General features: G+C 35.2%; 1 long non-coding RNA gene across 3 annotated transcripts; it reads left to right on the top strand.

Moving 5' to 3' along the window:
• Positions 1 to 7,501: 7,501 nt before the first annotated feature.
• Positions 7,502 to 10,870, top strand: LOC113323561. 3 transcript variants are annotated; one of them, XR_003347692.1, is made up of 6 exons: positions 7,502 to 7,892; positions 8,289 to 8,498; positions 8,591 to 8,904; positions 8,998 to 9,159; positions 9,873 to 9,946; positions 10,034 to 10,870. It is a non-coding gene; the product is annotated as an uncharacterized LOC113323561 (long non-coding RNA). The 3 variants fall into 3 exon arrangements; XR_003347693.1 differs by having other exon boundaries at positions 8,289 to 8,404; positions 8,591 to 9,159; XR_003347691.1 differs by having other exon boundaries at positions 8,591 to 9,159.
• Positions 10,871 to 17,405: the final 6,535 nt, after the last annotated feature.

Genomic DNA, 17,405 nt, shown 5'->3' with positions numbered 1-17,405 from the left:
CTAGTTATCATACTTTTTTATTTTTATCGTTATATATTCTTATTGAAATATTAGTTAAGTTAAGTTCAATATGAAACTAATTTAATAAATGCTAACATTACCTTACTAAAATTACCTTTACTTTTATTATCATCTATAGTTACTATTATAATATTGATGGTTGAACTATCGTTCTAATCATTCTTACAAATATTATTAAGTCCCAACAATATTATTAACATTTATGTGATTATAAATTGTTGACTCTACGCATAAGTCAAGGCATTCACTAAGTTTCTATGTGACTTTCAAGATTTATCAATAATGTTAATCTCACTATTTATCAAATATTGGACTGTTTACGTGTTCACTTTTTTTTAAGACTAATTATTCTCTAAGATTTATGAACTAAAGTTATTGGTGTACGCTACAATTTTTACTTCATTACATTCACAAACAACCAACCAAACAAAATAACCAGTCAAATAAATCTTTTAATTATTGATAGCTTTTAGTGATTAAGATTTATCTCACATCCCAACCCAGTTCTAAACTAATCTAGTTCACTAACTGGCACTGACTATTCCTATTGTTTCCCATATAAGATCTAATAGTGAGCTCTGATACCAATATTGTAGCGCCCCTAAGCTAACAGCTGACTAATCCAAAATATTAACTAAATAAGAGGCACTAAAATCTAAATCATCTATTTAAACATTCAATTAAGAAATCTGTTACAAAACTTAACCCAAAGCTAGCCCCGCTCAGAAATATATATATATATACAATAACTCCTCTCAAATGATACATATACAATAATCATTTGGTTTACAAATACAATATGAAATATAATAAACATATTAAAAGTCAACCAACTAATGAAATCAATCCTTGAAGCTTTCGTTGCGCAACTCTGATCTGTCTCTGAAACTGAAAGTGGAAATGGGTGAGCACATCATCCCTAAAAGGAGCGCCCAGCAGGAATAACATTTAACTTTCAAGTAATCATAAGCAAGAGTTGGAAAACAATACATGTTTTTCCCAAACATTTAATAGTGACCAAGTCACTGAAATAAACAAACATGTATATGGACAAAATTCTTCTTCAAACAAATTACTATTGAAAAGGAGAGGGTACCCAAATATACCTCAAGCTAAAAAATTTCCTACCTATAAGTCCTTTCTCCGAAAGTGATTTTCTATGGACAGAGTCGAGACAATACAACTAATCGGTTCACACTTCGTGTGATCGTCTATGGATACGAGATCGAGACAATACAACAACGAAGTATGTTATTTGATAAAAAGGTTCGGACTTAACCAAACACAATAGGATTCACTTATCAAGTAAATAGGAATTAACGTTTGTGCAATTTTACTTTAATTATAATAAAACAATTATAATGGAAAAATATAAATCAAATGAGACAGCAAGATTATGTTAACGAGGAAACCGCAAATGCAGAAAATCCCCGGGACCTTGTCCAGAATTGAATACTCTCAGGATTAAGCCGCTACACAAAATTACACCTAACTTCGTATAGTTGAGACCAAGCAACTAAACCTATAGTTCACCTAGTTCCGTCTGTATTCCCACGCCTCCGACCTATGAATAAGTCACGTACTTGGAATAATTCCTTTGGTTCGTATTCCAAACAGTTAAGGAACAACAAATCTGTTTGGTATCAACTCTATTCAACCAGGTGATATGAGTCGGACAAAGGCTCTTCCGTTTATCTTAATATAAACTCCTTCGTTGGGTCCTTAGATCTATCTTATGTTCAATTTCCGAAGTAATCGTTTAAGATTAATCCAGCAACACTATTATCCAAAGATTGTGTTGATACCGATCTACTCAATTAATCAATCCAATCTATCACAAGGATAAACCGATTATTAATTGGATCCTCTTTTACCGAAACAAGTATTGTGCACACCAAAGATTATGAACCCACAAATCAGAAATATTCAATATCTTCTTCGTCTTAAAATCTTCTTAGATCTTCAACAATAACCTGCACACAATCACTTGAATCTCTTGTGATCAATCGCACACAGAACGGAGTCTGTTAACAATGGATTATCACAAGATCGTCTTTTGAACTAACAACAGTCTAAAGATCCCTGTCGAAACTCTGAACTAGTTTGAGTGAATCTTATATCAGAAGAGAAGATTCTCAAGCATAAACAAACTAGGTGCAATCAAAGTTCAACCACCGTTAGTCAATCAAATCAATGAAAACAAAAGATAAACCGCAATATCTAGTTTCCCACCAATGGTACACGCTAGAGCTTCTCAATCCCAAAGAAGACTTTAAACTTAACGGCCGTAAGAGATTTCGCCTAATTAGGTTACTCTCCTCTCCGAATAGGCGGCTACACCAGTAACAACACAACAAAGAGGAAGCTTGTTGTTACGAAGGATTAGTTTGCTAGAAAGGCAAACTTCAAGTATTTATAGACAAGGAAGTTACACCAAGGAATTTCCAAAACCGAAAATATTCTCAAGATATTCATTAAAGCACAAAGTCGGTTTCCATAATTTCTAATAATGCTCTGTCCAAAAATAATGATCGAAATCTCTCAGAAAATATCTAATTAGTAAATGCACATTACTAATTCTTGTTTCCCCAAAAATGAAGTTAATTACCTTAATTAAAAGAATCTTAACTTATTTATGTTTTGATCATAGGATTCTCTTCCCTTAGCTATTAAAGAATAACTATGAACAATTAAATAAATAAACATTCACAGAACGTGTTCAAAGTATGTCGACATCCTTACTTTCTAATTTCTCTTTCACACTTAAAACCTTGAAACCGATTTGCCACACTTCCAAACAAGTTTAGAATTGGTTCATCTGACTTTCAAGAAATACTCAATTGATCAAATAACATTCAATCACAATCATGGGTTTAACGGTTCTACCAAAACAAGTTTCGGTTCTACCTTCCATGTAAGTACTGTGCATAGTCACACTAGCTTTTCAAAATTCGGTTGACTAGGTACTAGGATCGGTTCCCCACATATGTATGGTATCTAACTTATATGTGTTACACATGTCCATAGGATCGGTTCCCCTTTGCCTAAAAACGTGTTGCACATGTTCATAGGATTGGTTCCCCTTTCTGCTATAAACCTTGTTGCACCTCATACAAGGATCGGTTCCCCTTTGTGATGTACTGCACATCTTACTAGGATCGGTTCCCCTTTCCCATATTTGGTCAGACATAAAATCACAAACCCGATCATACAATCTCAGGTGATTACTTAAGATCGGTTTCACTAATAAAAGTTATACCAATACATAAGTCAGGTCTTTGTGAATAGTTCTACCAAGAACACAAACAAGTCGTGAACAGTTATACTCAATCACACATATTGGTTGTTTATAAGATATGCAATGAATAACAAAACCAATAACGCCTGGCGATTTACTTTTCGATTCACAAACAAGTTTATGAACTTAATACCTTAGAACACATGTAAAACATTGTTCCCTAGGATGAAATTCTCACCTCATACCCATACATAATCACAAGATCATTCAAATGATTATGGCGATTCTTATCTACAAAGTTTAATGGTTAAGCAATAAACCTCATATTGTATTCCTTAATACTATGTCTATCTAGAGTTCAAATATGCTTCGCAGTTTTGTTTTCAATATGCACGACTTGAAAGATATGTTAGGGAATGAAACAGTTCAAGTCAAATATCACTAATCTCAAATGGAATGATAGTTGTTGTCGTTGTAGCTCCTTGCTTGTTCACATCTTCAAGTCTTCGCAATAATTGTAATGTCTCATTATCCTATTACTTTCAAGCTAACCTATACGAAGTTGACTCTAGTACATAATCAAGCGACTCTTAACATGAGTTTTGATTCACTAAAATATGACAACTAAACTTGACATACCAATGTTGGTGGGTTCAACCTATCTATGCTCTAACAATCTCCCCCTTTGTCAATTTTAGTGACAAAACTCTTACATCATACGGATAAACAAATTACAAGAATTCATTACATATACGCTTGATTCCCGAATTCAACAACACAGTAAACTGCTTACATTCAATCCTTGAAAATGTCGTTGTTGACATTATAATAACAAAGCTAATACTCCCCCTAAGGAATATAGGTAGATATTAAATCCGCACGTCTTTGTTATACCAATTCATATGACAAGTTACTCCCCCTTAGTCTGTGCTTTCACTCTTTCGTTTAGATAAAACGTTTAAGCACCAATGTTATTTTCCTTAGCGATACCAATAAATATAAAATCAATGCCAGTATCGCTTGTTTACTCCATATATTTCTCCCCCTTTTTGTCACAAAATGACAAAGAAACGAAAAAATAAAAGACAACACGAAAAGAATCTTACAAATCTCAAAATAGACTTGCAACCTGTAGAGTTAGGCACGAGGGTTTTGATAACCAATATCAAAACCGAAATTACAAGTAGTTTTATTTTGATACGTTTCCAAGGAAACAATTGTCCGAAACAATTTTTCCATTTTAGTTTAGCAAACCAAAAACCAACTAAGCACCTTAGTCCCTTTGCTAAACCGATTGTTCAAAAACAACCGCTTTATTCGATAAGACCAAAATAAAGATGACTCTAGTTTTCTCATCAGGTTCTAATTATCCATAAACTTAGACCTTTCAATTTTAAACAAGACAAGTACTAGGTTAGTTAACTAGCATTTCTTGTTAAGGCATTCGATTAGACTTGAATAACCGAAACCTCACTTCGATAAGTCTAACTAAGATCAGAATTAACTTAGTTTCTGTTATCCGGAATCGAATTGGACTAAACAACTCATCCCGTAATACTTTTATTTCGTGAATCCATAAATAATTCATACAAACCAAATAAATAAACTTGCATAATTATTCACCTCAACCGGAAGCAATTGAATCAACATAAGCATTAAAACACCCAATTACACCGAAATTTTGTAAGCCTAAACAATTGATACCACACAATAAAGCAAGATAACAATAGTTTTTCTTAATCGGAACCAATTGAATCACACACATCCATACACACACATCATGGAATAAACATCAATTGTACCGAAATTTTGTTAAGCAAAAGCAATGAATATATATGATATATACTTAGGCTTTTCTTAAACAGGAAAACAATTAACTAACAAGATTGCTACCTCAAATTTTGCATCCACTTCTCCAATATGTTTGCATCTTTGTCCAGGGAGAATAGATATCAAAATATCATCATGTTGTCTTCCTTATGCAAAAACAAAAGAATAACAACGACCAACCTTTACCAGAGAAAGGTTGAAAATCGGTTTTAACAATTGCAAGAAAAAGTTGAAAACCGTCGAAACACATATGCTTTTATACTAAACCAAACTGATTCAACATATTGTGACTTTTTCACATATTGTTTCTACCAGAACCCCTCATGATTCTTTGATAAAGCCTGCCAATATGGGCTAGAACTTAATCCTGCTAAATCAAAAAGTCACCCAACCCACAAGGGTTCACAAAATATGAGATCGAATATTAAGGTAGTAAAACCGAAATCAAATATCCCATAAACATACATAGCAATAAGATAAAAGCATTCAAGTACAAGCTATGTAAATCGAAACCTATCACAAGAAAAATTATGAATCAAATAATTTTATTCATAATAGTTTTATTCATAATAGACTAATACAATCGATGAAAGAAATCAAAAATTTATGTCTATTTCTATAGATTAAGTAAAACAACAAATAACTTAATCTCTATTAACCTTCAGATATGTGTTTTCAAAGATCATCTTCAATTTCCTCAATTTTTTTCAGGATCTTCATCAACAACATCTCGACTGGTATCTCGGATTCTGCACACAGTACGTTGGTTATGTTCGCAGGCTAAAGCATTAACCATTCGATTAATATTCCGAGCATACTCCCTATTACCGATTCCAAGTTTAATCAGTTTTCGTTGATTACAGATAACAATTCTTAGTAATGCTGCATGTCTATGATGAGTTTCGATGGTACTGAGGAGGACTTGCCGTAGATTGATAATATCAACCTTAGCATCTAAACTGTTTTGGACAAGGAGATGAGTCATATCTTCCTCTTCATTATTGATATTTTCACAACCAGATTTCTTGAAGGTATTATTAAGATGAACACTTTCCTTAGAAGTCATTCCACTCAAGACTTTCAGAAGTTGTGCTTGAGATCTGGTTTGAGAATACATCCTTTTGTATAAGTTCTCAGACACGTTGAGAACAAATACTAGAAATACCTTTAACACATTCCAAACATAGATATCAACCTTAAATAAATAATGCTAACAAGATTTGAAAATATTTTTCGCATCTAATGTGTTACAGAAATACAATATTCTCCAATGAGATTATCTCCAAAATCGGTATCAAGAGATACTTAAAATAACCACTCAAATCCTTTTTACACAAGTTGCTGCAAGACAACCTTTCTACACATAAAAATGATTAAAGTATACTTAAGGTAGATTGTGTATTATCTCTATATTGAATAAGAGATACTCGTAGGATTATGATTGCCCAGGTATATGTGCTTTCTTATATCCGAAGATTGGGCAACATAAGGATGCACATTCTGATGCAATTAAGAATTAGGATGAGGAACTTCCTCATCAAATACCTTTAAAGGAGATTCTTCCTCCTTTTTCTTAGGAGCATTATTATGTTTCTTTTCTTGGGTTTTGATCCCATCCTCTTGGTTAGGAAAATTGCGAGATGCAATATCCTTAATTACATCTTGTGCCCAGGATGGTATTGTTAGAGCATTGCTCGGTCGAACTCGCATGCGTTGCTATCTCAAGCATGTTTGTAAATGTTAGTGATAAAAACTATAAGTCTTTATTTCTAGTCTACTATAGCTAAGTCTCGGACTGGGATAGAAAGTGTAGTTGAGCTCAATAACTCCACGGAGATCATCATACAAGACGAAGAACTACTCAAGGAACTGGTGGAACTTTATCGACAAAAAGGTATGTGGAGACTTGAACTTATATATCACTCAAAAGTCTATCTACTCTATCTCCTATCTCGAGACAAAAGTCGTTTTGCTATATAGACTTTGATTATACACATTTGCTATTTCGAGCCGAGTTTATCTCGCCTGTCTATTTCTTGAAATATGTGTTGTTAAGCTTTCGCTTTGGCCAAGTTCATCTTTACCTACACTACACCAAATTCAGGAATTAGTAACTAGATTTTGCAACAGCTTTGTCTCTGTTGCGAATTTCCAGTTGCGAATTTTTGTGGCAGATATTTTGCAACAGTTCTGATTTGTTACAAAATTTGTAATTGTTTGCTCTTGTTACGATCCGCAACAGATTGGAGTTGTAGGCGTGCGACTCGTGAGTGTGGCTGTCCACACTCTTAGCTGATTCACTATCCAGCCCATTCAGATACTTGGAAAAGCTGACTCGATTCTCTTATCTCTTTTATTATCGAAAACATCCTCTCATTTTCTTCCTCATCTTTATCTCTCGTTCTCCCTCACTCGATTCTCTTATATCTTATTCCTTCTCATCTCTCAGCCCAAATCATTTCTAATTCACCTTCTTGCTCTCGATCCCACCTCTTTCATAAAAAATAAATAAATATTCGATCTATGTTTTCAAATCGTTCAAATGAAAACCTAGGTTTTTCATCACTGCCTACTGCATCTTTTGGATGACTATCTATCAAATTCAAAACCAAAACCTAACCCCTAGCCATAGATTTACTTTAAATAGATGTAACGTTTTTGATGAACGGGTAGATCTGGCTTAGATTTACTATCTTGTTTCTGATTTTGGGTTGTAGCTGTTGATATTTATGAAAGGGGATAATCTAATTGATGTATTGGTGGTTCTAAAGCTTCAATAGATGTTCTGCAATTAATTGTGGTGGTTAGTATTTTGTGATTTATTTTATTTTTTTGAGATTTTGGCTTTTATTGAGTGAGAAATTGTGATTTGTGAACATATAATCAAGCAATTGAGCTTCTTTTATTTGCTGTTGTTGTGATTTTTTTTCTTGCATCTTTAGAGTTTTTATTACTCATTCATTTATTTGGTTTTTTCTGTGAGAGAGAATGAGGTGGTGGTTAACTGGTTTTAATGGCCTTTACGTTTGAAAATAGCTCTGGGGAAGTACAAAATACATGTGAGATTTTGATAATGGGGTTTTCTAAATTTTTCTTGGTCTTGATTCATAAATTACAAATCAAGCTTCTCCTTTCTCTGAGTTTGATTTTGTTTTTATTTTGGAATTGTTTGACCTTGATTTTGGTTTTATTGTTTTAGGTTATGGATGTGATGATCTGTATTCAGAGTTATGGAGAGCTTGTGCTGGTCCTCTTGTTGATGTTCTAAAAATTAGTCAAAGGGTTTATCACTTCCCTCAAGGTCATATGGAGCAAGTAAGACTCATCATCCCTAAACTGATACGTATTGATCTTGGTTTTATAGGTAGAAGCATCAACAAATGAAGAATTAGTTCTTAGAGAATTATTGGTATGTATTGATGTTGGTTTTTCTCTATGTTTAGATCTTTATGTTATGATGTCTAGTATGATGATAATCAGACTTCGAATGTTTTGTCTTAGGCTGAACAAGAAACCGATGAAGTGTATGCAAGACTGACTTTGCAACCAGAAGATGATGAATGGAATCAATCAATCTCTCATTGAAGTGTTTTCTTCTTTTGTTGTGTTTGATTTACTTGTAAGCTTTTTGTTTGTTGTTTCTGTGTTTTCGTTGCATTTTAGCCGAATGAACCTAGTAGTCCTGATCCATGTACACAAGAACCACCAAGAGAGGGTGTTCAATCTTTTTGCAATATTTTGACTGCTTCTGATACTAGTACCGATAGAGGGTTCTCCGTTCTTCGGAAACATGCTAATGAAAGTTTACCTCCGTGGTAATACTTGTTTCATTTCATTTTCACTCTTATGTTTCTGTTTTTTGTCTAGTCTGGATCTAATTCTGCGAGTTTTGTTTTCACGTTTTGTAGGATATGACCCAAGCGGCACCAACTCAGGAATACATCCTTTCCTTTTTACCATGTTTTAATGTGTCACCTAATTATTTCACAGGGTCCAGTAGGCTAAAGCCGCTAAAATGCTACTGATACAAGAGATCCGCATTGTCTTAGGGAGAGGGTATCGCGGTCGAGGTAATAATCTCTTAATAAGCTAGATATTAAATTAGTCAGCAAATTAAGTTTACCGTGGTTGATAATTCTTCTATGGTGCTTCAAAAAGGTAGTGCCCTTAAAGAGGTGGATGAACATACTTTATGTAAATGCTTCTCTTTTTATGTCAATTTGTGCATCTGAATCGAAATACTCAGCTTGCGTTATTCTCTATTGGCTGTGCCAAACACCATGTATAACACCTTTCAACTTAATGACCTGCCCTGTAACTTAACCTTACCTGTATTAAGCATAATTGAGATCCATAATCTTTCTTTATTATTTTTTCCATTAAAGAATTTAATAATGCATTTGTAGTAGTAGTGAATGGTACTGTGTAGTGGCTCACCAACATCATAAAAAGACAGTCTTTTGTTTCCAACACAAAACAAAAATTCGTTCCTTTACAAATATTGCAGAATAAGGGCCTTCTCCCATTAACAAAAGATAAAAGAGTAGACAAAATAACTTTCGACTCTTTTTTTCTCTTTTCTGAAAAGGAAATGAAATTACTACTAAAATATCTTAATGGGTATGAGTGGCGGTTTAAGCATATTTTTATAGGTTTGTCACTTCTAAGATATTGGTTGCAGGGGATATTTTTATTTTTCTCAGGTACCAGGGCTTTAAATTTCTAATTGTTTTCTTTATCTCTTTTTAGGATTGCTTCTGATCTCTTGTTTCTTCTTTTGTAGAGCGAAGAATGGGAATTTGCATGTTGGAGTAAGGCGTCATGCTATGAAAGGAAGCAATATGCCCTCACCTGATTGTAAGGCTATCCTAAATGTTTTGATCATGTTTCACTTATGTCATTGATTTTATTCTCCAGCTAACATGTGCGCTCATTGTTGTGCAGTACATGCAATCTGGAATGTTTGTCTTGCTCCTGCATTTGGACATAAAGTTTTATTTGAAAAAATATGAAGAACTTATCGCTATCCTTAACCTTCTTTCGAGACTGGTTCCCTTAAACACGGTAATATCATTTACATTAAGCTGATTTGTACGTTACTAGATGTCATCAAATTCTATGCTGAACTCAGTTCCTTACTGGTTTGCACTTGCTCAAAGTTGTATTGGTCCTACTGGATCATATATTCATTATTTCTGTTGAAAAGGGGAATTCTAGAAGATAATCCTTGTGTTCATTCTGCCTTTCGATTCAAAAAAAAAAGATTTATGTCATAAGCCACTTCTTCTTAGGTAATTTCGATTCAAAAGATGAAGCCTTTTGCCTTGGTTCTAATGGTACCTGTTAGATGTTATATTTTTTTTTGTTTTGACATATAATTAGGTATCATGTTTCTCACTTTTATAATTAACATGAGATAGGTGATAGTTATAGGTTCATCTTCATATGAAGCTAAAGCACAATAACTTGAGATGAAACAGTCATGTTTGCTTACAACAAAGCACTTGTATACTTTGAACTTATCTTGTTCTTCGTGTCTTCATTAGAAAAGTTAATGTATTGTTTTTCTTGTGTTTACATGAAAGTATGCTCGACAAGTAACTGGCCAGCTCTCATGGTTAATACTTCTACAAGTCCAGGCTCACCAATGGTTCCATGTTTTATTTTGGTTTGAACTGAATTGTTTCATTTTTTTGTTTGTATTTTTTGGTAGTTTCTATATCAGAATGTATACTTTTCAGATTTCTATAATATGCAATTTTTTTCACACTTGGAACCTGAGAGATTGTAGTTTGTTGAAGTTGTAAAATGAAGTCAGTTAATAATTCTCGATCAATTTCAATTTTTTTGATGGTATTGTTGGATTAATTTGATTACCAAATGAAAACGGTAATTTCATTACAGGAACTCTGGTCTTGACCTGGTTTTGGCAGGTCAAAACCTGGTTTTTTTGATGTTGCAAATATTTCGCAACTGCACTCTGCAGTTGCGACATTTCAATTCGTAATTGTTCGAACTGTTGCGACCTCTTAATTTCGCAACTGTTTGAAACTGTTATGACAGAATTACGTTCAACAGTTAACTGTTGCAACCGAAAATTCGCAACGGCTTTCGAGCAGTTGCGAAAATTTGCAACATCGACTTTCGTAACATATCAACATTGTTGCAACCCCGCTTTGCAACTGAATTTCTCTGTTGCTAATCACTAAAAATGGTGTAGTGCTAGTGACGAAAATCATGTTATGTTTCAATCACTTTGAAAATTGCTTTGACGAAAAATGGTTTGTGAATAACAATTATATAACGTCCTCTAAGAATGTTTCAATGATTTAAATGAGAGTTTAGATTATATAACCAATGTTGGATATAAGCATTGTGTGGCAACACATATATGTATAAGTCCTTATTCCTTGAACCAAAGTTTGCGAACTTTGTTGATCAAGAGAACCGGAACAAGAGATGTGAACTCAGTCCGTGAACCCAGTCCGCGAACCCAATCCGCGAACTGGCGGAAGTTCTCGACCCGAGAAAATCTGCTGGAGTTTGAGAACTCCTTCCAGAACCTAAGGCCGCGAACCCTTCTACGAACTTGAGTTGGTTATATCTAAAGATGATTGTTTGTGAACTTATATTTATATAAACTAAGGAATTTAATTGCAAACCGTGGCTATAAAGTTCATGAACCGATTCGAGTGAATCATATCGTTTTTGCTTCGATTGTATCTTGTGTAGTTACATAAGATTTCCTTGCAATTGAACAACTCTCTAACTAGTTCATTTGAGTCATTTGAACTAGTTATGGTGAAGAAGAATATGGTTGATATGAAAGTGCTCATATGACTAACCATTTGGTTAACTATTGTTGAACCAACAAATGTACATGTTTGGGTACGATTACACAAACCTAGAAACGTGCATTTCATTTGTGTGTAACAAGCTAGGTTTTTGACCTAACGGTTGAATTATATTAGCTTGAATCTAATTAGGTTTTCATCTAATGGTGAATATTGAATACTTTGTTACTAAGCTAACATTGATTGCAAACCCTGATTTAAAAGACTATATAAGGGAGAACTCTAACAACTGGGAAACCTAATCCACACACTTTACGTGTGATACTAGTTGTATAAGCTAGAGTCGATTCTCCTTTAACCTTTGGTTTCTTCTTAAAAACCAGGATTACGACTGTTGATGGTGGTTTTTAGCCTAGGGTTAAAATCGTAAAACCTTGGTGTGACGTGACGTCACTATGTAAGGAAACAGATCTGTAAACACCAATACCTCCACTAGCACATTTATTGAACCATTCAATATGTTTGCGTGAAATTTACCCAGACTCACGGATGCGACAACCGTCCCAAATACACTATAAATTTCGGCACCTTTCCAGTACAAGACTCACTGGGTACCTTTTTTTATATACATACTACGTTCCGCGGCAGAACCCTTAGTATTGGATGGCATCATCTTCGCTCATGCCAGCTACCTGTGCCAAAGGCATACCAACCATGCCAGCCACGCCACCATGCCAAAGGTATGCGCCAGCCACGCCACTGTGCCAAAGGCATGCCAACCATGCCAGCCACGCCAGCGTGCCAAAGGTATGCGCCAGCCATGCCAGCCACACCACCGTGCCAAAGGCATGCCAACCATGCCATCCACACCACCGTGCCAAAGGCATGCCATCCACGCCACCGTGCCAAAGGCATGCCGACTATGCCAGCCACGCCACCGTGCCAAAGGTATGCACCGGCCATTCCAATCACGCCACTGTGCCAAAGGCATGCCAACCATGCCAGCCATGCCACTGTGCCAAAGGTATGCACCGGCTATGCCATCCACGCCACTGTGCCAAAGGTATTCCAACCATGCCAGCCACGCCACCGTGCCAAAGATATGCACCAGCCATGCCACCGTGCTAAAGGCATGCCAGCCACGCCACTGTGCCAAAGGCATGCCAGCTGATAGACACATTTTTGTGTCCGATTTGTCTCGATTCTATATATTTTTAGAGCTCATTTTTGTACTTATTATGGTGTTTTATTTATTTGTAGGTATTTTTGGCCAATAAACATTTTTGGAAAAAATTGGCTCGAAAAGTTGTCGGAAAGCACCCGGAGGACAATTGCTATTCGGATCCCCATTTTGGATAATGGGCATTCAGTTGATAAGGGGTAACCCCTCACTGTATGCACCCCAGATCTACTATTTGCACCCCACGTCTAATGGCACCCTATTCTGGTTAGGGGTCATTTCTTCTTCACTTTCGAACAAAGAATTTGGCGGGAAAACAAGTTGTCACTTGCATGGAAGTTTGATCGGATTTTGGAAGTGTTTTTAACGAGACTCAATCTCCGATTTCGTTTGATTTAGTCCTGTTAGGGCAACACGGGATAGGTGAAGGATTTCAGTTCGAAAAAGAAGGAAGTTATGGTCATGTACGATAAAACAGGGGAGAAAACAAGTTGCAGACTTTTATGGATTTACTTGGACGAGATTTTCACGGTTTCTTTCATGGATACGGATTGGTAGTAGTCTGTTGCAATAAAACATGAAAGGTATATGGGCTGCTATGTGGTTTAGATTCGAATAAATAGAGGATTATCATGGGTTTTGATAAAACAAGAAGTTGGTATTTACGGGTTTTCTGGATTATCAAATATGGAAACTACGTGGGGAATGAGAGAAGATATTCTGCTTGATTCATATATATCAATTTTAGAAGAGTTTGGGAAACTCGGAGGACGTGTAGAGAAGAGAAATAAGGAAAGTCTGTAACTTTATGTGAAAGGAAAAAGAGGATTAACTCGCTGGATTTTTGACCTGTGGTATATAAAAAGGAGTTGTGGGAGTCAGGAGAGGATTATCGAGTAGTTTGGGGCCTTTACGTAGTTTAGGGGAAGCTCTGGTACGAAGAAATCACGCTGCAGAGAAAGTTGCAATATCATGAGGAAGAAGACGAAGCTGAAGAACATTGGACAGACGAAGACAGTCGCAGAGGCAGTCTTTTTCAAACAGCATAACAGAAGTATCGTTGTTCAACAATAATAGATAACATATATCATAAGCTTGTCATCTTTTCTCTGTAACAGTCCAACCCGTTGTAACAGCTGTTTGTAACACCGTTGCAGCGTTCCAAACTGTCTGCTTTATTAGTTTTCTCTTGTTTTTCACCTATTTGAGCTATGGACAACTACTTTGAGCACGTGAATAATATGAGGATTTAAACCCCAACATTGGGATGACGAAGGAAGCCATATTTCATGCGTGTGGTAATAATATTTAATTCTTTCATGACTTTTTGCATGGATTATTAATTGTTTTATGGTTTTTATTGAACGATTGTGATTTCAATTGATGGGTTATACTTAGGTTAAGTCTTTTGATATCCCATGCTTTATATTTACAGTCGTTGCTTTTCAAAAATCTACCTTGGCAAAGAAACATAGTCAATATTCTATTTGAGCTATAATGGTGTAGAATAACTATATGAATCACATGAATGGATTTATTGGTGGAATCCTGAGTCCCAGTCTCTTGTAGCATTAAGTGAAACCAAAATTAAGTCTGAAATCAAATCTTTACAAGTCTTTGAACGAATTTCTACTTATCACTTTCAAAACTACATCAATTTTTGGCGCCGCCGACGCGGATTTGTATTTAGATTTGTTTTAGGTTTATTTTTATTATTTTTTGTTCTTTTTTACGCGTTTTGGTATTTTTCGATTCTTTTCAAATTTGGAGCGAAGGTACAAGGTAATAAAAATTGCTATAAAAGGAAAGCATCGCCAAAGAAGGAAAGAAAAGAGGAATCCAAAAGGAGTGAAGAAGAAGATTTTGTATATAGTTATTTTGTTTATTTTTAGAAACTGTAAATAGGATTTTATTTTTGTAATTTTTCTTTTCCTTTTTGGACATTTTTATTTTTGGACTTTATGTTTGGACTGGACATTATTATTATTTTTAAACCCTAAGAAAGGTTTAAAAATTAAATATAAACTATTTGCAGGGAAGGACAACAATTACGATACTGTCTCGGCCCCTCGGGTTCGTACACTGACATTGGAGTCGGTGGTCTGAGTCGACTTCAACGGTTCATCGCCCGTCTGGTACGGGAGGTAAGACTCTATCCACCCACGAATCCCCTGTCAGTGGGTTTTATTTTGTGTGACAACTCACACCCCTGCAGTAGAATGTCGAACTGGTATTACAATAGTCAATACAACGAATATCCGACTGAGTTTCAAAATGGACGTTACTACTTTGACCATACTGTGAATAGTGGTTGGGAACATCAGCCTTTTGAAGATTATGGTCCATACCATGGTGAGCCCAATTACTATCCACATACGCACCGGTCATATGAGTAAAATTCTTATATTTCTCATTTAGAAGAGTCTCTCAGGAAATTAGAAGAGTCGACACGTAGGATAGCTGAGACGAATAACTTAGTTTATGATGAAAGAAAACTTTCTTTAGAGGAATCCCTCAAGCTGATACCTGAGACGAACGAAAGAATTGCTCGAAATAATCTTAATTTTCAATACAATGTCTCCAATAATACCCTTGAAAATGAGGATAGTTATTTGCATAAACAGGATGACGAGGACAAAATTGGTTACACTACTTGTTTAGATAAGGTTCAACCATTTTCATGTTCTTATAATGATGATTATGATGAGGATAATGTTGATGAATAATTTGAAATATGTAGGCATAGTGGTCAGGAATTTGTTACTCCAATTAAGCTTTACGATGATAATATTATTTCTAGTTCAAATCCAAATAATTTTAATAATTATTCACCTATTCAAAAGGACGAGGATTTGACTAGAGATACCCCCGTTTTAGACGATGTAGTATTTCCTGTTTACGAAGTCGATAATGGTTTATAGGAACGAGTTTACTCTGAGAATACTGTTTTAGAGTCCCAGGACTTAGAAACATTAGTCTTAGACGAAGAAGATGAACTCATACAGCTTTAAGTATGAGTGAGGATGCATCACCTGAGTATAATCTACGAAAATAAATTGACCATTTTCAGGATTCTAATGATCTAGAAATTAGGGAAATTGTAGCTAGTCTATCTAGAGACACCCAAAACTCTAAGTTTGGGGGTGATTATCATTCTCCTTGTGCCTTACCTTTAGCTCTTACAGAGATCCCTCACTTGGGACTTGACATATGTGCCTCACCCATTTTACAAGATTATCTTCATACACGTTTTCCTGAACCTAGTGATGTCCACAAGAAATTTCAGTTATTAGAAACCCATCCTCTGGTTGATGTGGTTTACCCAGGCTATGATACCCAGATTGACTTTGTTTTCCCACCAAATATTTTTCTTCCAAATGTGGGAATGTTTGATTTTCAAATGTGTCGAATATTAAGTTTTGAGACTAAACCTAATTACTTTAGGAGATTAGGGTCGACATACTTGTTTAAGGAAGATCACCACTCTCATTGTGGTCAGCTGTGTAAGTAAAATCTGATTGACTTAGAGGATCCTCAATTATTCAGGTTATTATTATGTGCTTCTAAGTTTTTATTTGAGTTTTTCCAGACTCTAGAACCTGAACATTTGGATCTAACCTTTGAGGAAATGCAGCCCATGAAAATATTTTATTTAACCACAACTAGATGTAGTTGTCTTAAACAGGAAACTATACAAGGGTGTGCTTTATTTGTTTATTTTCTTGAAAGGTTGCATATTCCTTTTACTTGTGATAGCTCTATTTGGTTTTGATGACCCACAGATATTTCGGCTATTACTTTATGATTCTATGAGGTGACTAATCCTTTCTTAGTCTGGCTGAAGACATTAAACTTAGCACTTATTTGGAGGTAACCCATTCTCATGCAACACGGTAATATCTTTCCTTATCTCTTTTGCTTCAAATGGTAACAGTTTCTCCTTGTTCATGCTTTTAATTTGATCTTTAGAACATTGAGGACAATGTTAGATTTAAGTTTGGGGGTATATGAGAAACTTTTTAGTTGCATAATTAAACTCCAGAGCCTAGAAATTTATGCGTATTAAGGATGGCACTAACCAATCTAAGTGGATGGAAGAATTTTGGTTGTAGGAGTTGAGAAACCAATCTGACTAGATGGCAACATCTAAAGAGTCTATTCATAAAAGCACAGAGCTCAGATGTTAGAAATAACATGATAGTTTCACCATATCTCGTTGAGTCCTTTTCATTTCTGTTTTTATTTTGTTTTGTTTTTAAACTATGTTTGTCTAAGTGATTAGGTGGGGCTGACGATTCAAGTTGTTACCAATTCTAGGGTGAATTAGAGTGATTGAGATACA

Source organism: Papaver somniferum, chromosome 11 (genome assembly GCF_003573695.1).
Source record: "Papaver somniferum cultivar HN1 chromosome 11, ASM357369v1, whole genome shotgun sequence".
Lineage (NCBI taxonomy): Eukaryota > Viridiplantae > Streptophyta > Magnoliopsida > Ranunculales > Papaveraceae > Papaver > Papaver somniferum.
This window is presented reverse-complemented; position numbering and strand designations above follow the sequence as displayed.